Source organism: Gossypium hirsutum, chromosome A05, assembly GCF_007990345.1.
Source record: "Gossypium hirsutum isolate 1008001.06 chromosome A05, Gossypium_hirsutum_v2.1, whole genome shotgun sequence".
In the NCBI taxonomy this organism is placed as follows: Eukaryota; Viridiplantae; Streptophyta; class Magnoliopsida; order Malvales; family Malvaceae; genus Gossypium; species Gossypium hirsutum.
The window spans coordinates 11,864,606-11,871,808 of NC_053428.1; positions in this window are offsets into that span (position 1 = coordinate 11,864,606).

Below are 7,203 nucleotides of genomic sequence, written 5' to 3' on the forward strand. Positions count from 1 at the left end.
CCTCGACTGGCCTAAATCAATCTCGTCTCTTTGTCATTTATCACAACAGAATACGACACCACTAAGAGAATTGCTCATGACAAATATTTTACGAACAATATTCTTTTCTTTTTTTACGTTTGTTTCATAAAAAGATTGATTGAAAGCAATACATTTTTTTTTTGGAAAATTAACTTTTCCTTTTTAAAAATGGAAAGCTCCTAACTTGATTTTTATAAGAACATTAAATTAGAATAAATCAATTTTTATTATTTTTAGTACTTAATTTTAAAATTTTGAAAATACTGAAATATTGACTTCAAATATTATTAAATATGCACATTTATATTTAATTCTTATAATAAATTATCATTATAATTAATATAATTTATTATTTTAATAAAACCATTTAATATTATAATTTTATTTTAATAATACATTTTAATGTTAATAATTTAAATTTTAAATATTTTTATTGAAAATTATTTTATATTAATATTTTAATAATAAACATAAATATTTTATAATATAAATACAAGTATTTACTTAAATTCTACTTAGCTCAATTCTCATGTGCCATTATTCAAGTAAATCTTGATGGTGTCAACATGTGGCAGAATTTAAATCCAAAATAATTTGAAAGAGAACTCCACACATAACATTTGTATACATGAGACTCAAATCTAGACCACATCGGTTGTAAAGTCTCAATCTTGCTAACAAACCGATTCATCATTAACAATATTAGTTATTACTAAATAAATATAAAATATTATATGTAAATTCCGATTGTCAAAGGATATGCTTTTATAGTAATTTATAACAAATATAATGTATATTGTGTTTACTTTATTGAAAACAAGTTTCGAAAAATATACTCAAAAAAATTTATTAAACGATGAAAAATATTTGATGTAAAGGCATTCAAACACTAAAAAAATTTAACAAATTAAATCACCAATTTTTTAAAAATTTGTTATTCTAAAATTTTATTCATTAAAACAAATATAATCTAAATTCGAATTATTCAAATATAAAATGTTTCCAACTTAAAATAATTTGAAAAAAAGTGTCGAAAATTTTTAAATTTGAACCGATATAATCTTCCTAACGAATAAATCTAGTCTCAAAACTCAATGAATATGCTAATAAGGCCTCAAAATTCCAAAATTATAAATTATTAAATATTCATGATCTAATCTTGCTATATGTAATTATCAAGTATGAGTTTCCCGTCTCATTTTGTGTAACATTAATAAGTGAGTTTTATGCAATTATACCCCCATTTTCCGTCATTGATGAAAGAAAAAAATAGGTTAAATTACAAGTTATAAAACAATTCATTGTTTCATCTAAAATACAATATTTTCTTTTTTAATCATTAATTGAATTTTTTAAAATCAATATCATATTATCCAGGCTTATGGTTATTTTATTGGTTAACATTTCATTGAAGTGGTGGGGGTCGTTGATTGGATGCGAAAGGATAAAGGAGCAGCGTCTCCTATGCAGCTATAACAATAACTCAGCAAAATGGCTTGGCTTGGCTTTTCTTTTCTTTTTTTCCATTTAATTGGAATGGAACGGCTGTAGAGGGGGACGCGAGTTGGATGGCGTGCAAGCCGTCGCTATCGGATAATAATATTTCATGTTTCTTTCATTTTATTTTAATAAAGAATAAATATCCTTTTTATTATTTGGAAATACAGTGGACACATTTAATATAAAAAAAGAATTTAATATAATACTTACTGACATATTTGTTTGTTTCTGTTTCAAGGACGAAAAACATGGTTGGTTGCCCTCATGAATTATGAACAAATGTAGCTTGGTTGTTTTTCACTTTTTTATAATTATTTGGCATTCCCATTAATTCGTCTAAATTGATTTGTATGGTAGGGTTTATCTGAAATAGGAATACATGACAGCAGGATTTAACTTTTTAAGACTAGGGCTTTGCCAAATACCAAAAACCGTGCGGATATTAAATATGGTATATTGTTTCTCTCGATGCAGTGCTTGCTTGTCATAACGCTATCCTATCCATCTCGCAACCCAATGTTGCAGCTGTCATTTTTATCTTTATTGGGTCAAGTGGACACGACGTAATTAATTGGAAAACAACAATTAAAATACCATTTTTTATTTGGTATGTTAGAAAATTTTAAATATATATTTATATATCATTTTAATAATCTATATATCTATATAACATCAGCTACTAAGGGAATCATATGAATAAATAAGGGCACATATAAATTTACTTTAATATATATATACTTTCAGTTTCTATAAAATAAAATTTGTTAAAATTTGTATTTCTGTATAATATACAAAGCTGTTATTGATAAAAGTTAATAGGTTAAATTTATCATTTAATCTTAATTTCTCTTTAGCTTATAAAAATATATAAAATCAAAATATTCATTTAATTTCCATATATCATATCAATAGGGTCAAAATTTTTGTTATTAATTTTTATTTAGGAGTGAATATAAACATATTAGGTAATTGAAGCTAATAATAAATTTAAGTATATTACAAATTACAATTTTGTTTTTAGTTATTCTACTTCTATTTTAAGTAAATATAAAAAAATAAATTTAATTCGATAAAGACGACAAAACAAGATTTTAGTACTTTTAGTAATCTCGTGAAAACTTGATTTATTTTATAAATGCATTATATGATAAAGAAAATAAATAAAAATAATGTGATAGATAAAAATGAGGAAGGCCAAAAACCAAAAATCTATTTATGAAATTTTCATCATGTGATTTATTGATTTCAGGTTAATGTAATTTATAACGTTTTTTATAACTCTAATTAGCCCATTAATGACTTAAGATCGTTTTGATTTATAATGTTTCATTAATTATAAATAGTTTTTGAATTGAGTTTTATTTCGTGTTTTGAGTTTATATATTATTTCTGGTCTCATATTAGTTGTTGTAAAATAGATGTAATCTACATTCTATTACTTTTTTAGTTCGATTTTTTTTTTTTGCTATCTATCAACTTTTTTTACTAGCTCCCACTGAAGAAATCTTTGGTGATGTTAGATGAATATGTAATGATATTAAATTTATACAATAAATTTATAAATCCTCTTAATATGTCAAGAAGTTTGAGGCAAGTGATTAATGGCATTGGAAGTCAGCTTTAAAAATGAAAAATGCTCATTGATCCATGTTGCTAAATAAAGAATCATATTTGCTGGCAAAAAATGATGCCTTTGTTTGTAAGAATATCACTTTGTGAAATATCTTCAACTTTGATAATTGAGTATTCAGAGCTTTTTTCTTTTTATTCCTTGCCATAAGTGTTTTTTTTTTCTCTCTTTGCTCTTATGTATTTGATTTCTATCTAAATTTTAATAATAGTGCACTTTTCTATTTTTTTTTCTTGCAATATATAATGATCTATTTTTTGATTGTTATTTTAAGTTTATATGTTTTCGATATCCATAATATATTTTTGATTTAATGTATTAATCTTAAATATACTTTTTTATGTTTTATCTTCTTCTTTTTTCAAATTTTTGGATTAAATAAAAGAAATGGGAAGCTGTTTTTACAAGATATCCTCTCTCCTCCTTTTTTTTTTCCTCAAATAAAAAAAATTTATTTTTCTAAACAAAAATGATTGTCTACTTCCTTTCTTTCACTTTTAATTTTTTATACAATACCTAAAATTACTTATAATCTCTATTTAACTTTTAAATAAGAGAATAATATGCTTCAACGTATTCGAACCTATGTCCTCCTACACTGAGGGTAATATCAATGCCAATCAAACTAATACTCAATCAACTACTTCTAATTCTTTTATTTTAATACAAATTAAATATAAATCTTTAAAATTTTGAGTTTAATTATTATTTTACATTTTTAAAATTGTATAGAGATTTTTATTTACTATTAAAATTATTTTTATTCAGTCAATTCAATAACGTATTTTGAAATTTTATTATATATTTAATTCGATTAAATGCATTTTATATATTATTTTATAAATGTTATTTTGGATTTTGGATTTTAATTTTTTAATGTAATCTTAATTTATAGTTTCAATAAATATAATTGTATAAAAGTTAAAAATTTATATTAAAAATATCTTAAACAGTGGTGAAATTAGGGGGCTGGCAGGGGTCTCGGCCCTCTTTAAAAATGAAAAAAAAATTCATATCCCTTTAAAAATGAAAAAAAAAATTCATATAGCCAATTTAAAATTTTTAATAAAAGTAAAATTGTACTTTGGCCACTTAAAATATAAAATTTTGATTTAATCCTTTAAAAACTACAGAGATATAACCTAGGTGAAATTATATTTTTCTATCGTAAAAAAATATAATTTAATTTCAATCCCTTAAAAGAATTTCTAATTTCGTCCCTGGTCTTAAATTGACTTTAATTTGAGATTATAATGTTGTGAAGAAATTTTTTTATTAAATTATTTAAATATGATTTTGAAAACTAAGTTGTATTTTATACAAAAGCCTATACTTTTTAGACATAAAAATAAAAACATGCATTATTAGGTACAAATGATTTTTTTTTTCCTTTATTGTTGCTCTCTTTTAACTTCTTCTCTCCATATTTTTATTATTGCTCATGTTAGAATTAAGTTATCATTATCTTGGGTGGTTAAAAACATTTTTTATAGGCAGGTCGATTTATTTCCTCGTAAATGAACGGGATTTATGTGAATTGATGAGATGATTAATTAATCATTTTACATTATATTACCCTTTAATATTTTTCATGCCATATTAAAAAATTACTAATGATTTTTCTTATTGTTTTTCTTTTGTATTTCTAATTATTATTCGTGTAATAAACTGTAAATATTTTCGACAAGTGGAATTGATTAATCATATAGCATTTATTCTTATAAAAGGCCGTTTTTACATTTTTGACAATAACAATAACATGTTTTTTATACTATAAAAGTTATCTCATCCATAATTATTGAATTTTTAAGATATCGTAAATATAAATAAAATTAATGGAAAACACATATACTTAAGAAGCATTTTTTTTAAATAGTCTTGAAAATAATGAAAATCTCAGCATCTCTATATTAAAATGTATTATTTTAAATATATGTTTTTAACTTTATTATTTTTTTCACTAATTACATAAAAATTTATTACCTATTTGAATAGCTTTGATTTTTTCACTTTATTTTTTTATTCCCAATATTTATTTTTTATCCATTCTAATATTTCTTTTCTCTCAAAATTTATTGCAATTATTTTGATTCTCAAAATTTACTATTTTTATTGTCCACTCTATTTTCTCTCTCTTTTGTCTCTTTGACCTCTGATAATGTTAACACATTGTGGAGCTAGGTACAATATTAAAATTTGATATTTGTTTTGTAAAAAAATTTATATAAGATGTTTAAAAATCAAATAATTTGATTAAAAATAAATCTAATTGAAGATAATAATAGATAAATTATAAAAAGTCAAACCACACAACAAGTGATGATATTTTTAATTTTTATATAATATTGTGGTGAAAATAAAAATCACATTGTTTGAATTTATGTCAAATAAATATCTAATAAAAATTTTAACAAAGGTACCTACAAATCAAGACATTTGAGTTATTAATAGAACACAAACTCTACAAACATATACTAATACTTTAATATTTAAAGAGGTTTGAAACCAACTTACTAGGAGAAAAAAAGTGGATTTAATACGGTGTTTATGGAAATACATGGAAATAAATGAGAGAAATTCGATTCAGTAACAAATATTTAACAAGAGTGTCCAATCTTAAATTAAAATATATTTTATTTACGATGGTCAGTTCCACACCAATTTTGGTTGTTTTAATCATACTGTTTTAATATTAAAACAAAACATCAAGTGATATTTTTGCATTAGTAAAAAAATTGATTTATATCGATTGCACTAGTCCATTTCAGCTAATTCCAATCATACCTGATGGAATATGTAATATTTAAAACATATTAATTTTTTATAGTTTGAAAAGTTCAACTAATAATAATAATAATAAAACTATACTTAATTGGATAAACTTTAAAATTCAAAATATAAAACTAAAATATAATAAAAATAAACTCATTCACCCCCTTTTACCTTTTTTATCATAAGTGGAAAATAATTTGAATGCCTAAATTTCACCCTCTAGCTTAATTTTAAACATCTCTTTCAACCTTTGATATGTATGTTAATATTGAAGGGATAATGTTGTGGATTATATAGTTGTTTAATACATGATTTTTTCTTCTTCTTAAATTTAGATTTATTGGATGATAGATTTTTATTTTGAATTTTATTGATTAGTATTTTATATAATAAATAAATATATTTATATTTGATTTTTACTCAATATCATTCATTTAATAAGTTAAAAAAATTAAAATATGCATATATTAATTTAAAAAAAATCGATAAATTTAAAACGGTACGCCGAAACAAATCAATACCAATACATATCAATTCCAGTAAAAAAAATGGCGTGCACATCGATGCAATACTAACTAGCCTCTAGATATAGGAGAGCTAATTTCCAATCTAAAAATCAGTCCTTCATTAAAGACATCCATTTCAATTGGGAAGCTCTAAAAATGGCCCAAAGGTAGCAACTGCACAAACTTCTCAAACTCGGTCTTATTGTCGATGTTTTTTAAATAGGATCAGTGATCAAATCAGTCAGGTCATCAATTTGCCAATCTAACCGGTTTCAACTAGTTTGATTAAAAATTAATAAAAATAAATAAATAATATTAGTTCACCCGATTTATACTAATTCTTGAGTCAATTAATTCAAAATCCCTCTTTAAATAAATACTCCTAATCTAATCTAATCCAAATAACATTGTTGACCACCGAAAGAAAAAACATTTTAATGTGCAGGCATATAAAATAAACATCTAAATTGGCTTAAATTATTTATTCACAAATAAAAAATAAATTTGTATAAAATACTAGACTCCTATTTTAAGTTACATTAAATTTAAATATTTGTATATTTTAATATTAGCTATAGTTTAAGATAATGTATGATTTTATGTATCAATGATTAAACATAAAATAAATAAAAAGTAGTACAAATTTAAACTTAAAACTAAAAGGATGGAAAATTTTTTTTTTTAAAAAATAACACCCATCAAAAAAATAAAAAGTTCGATTCCCTTTTCTTCAAAAAGTCATATGAATAAATAAAAATTATCAATTGAAGTTAG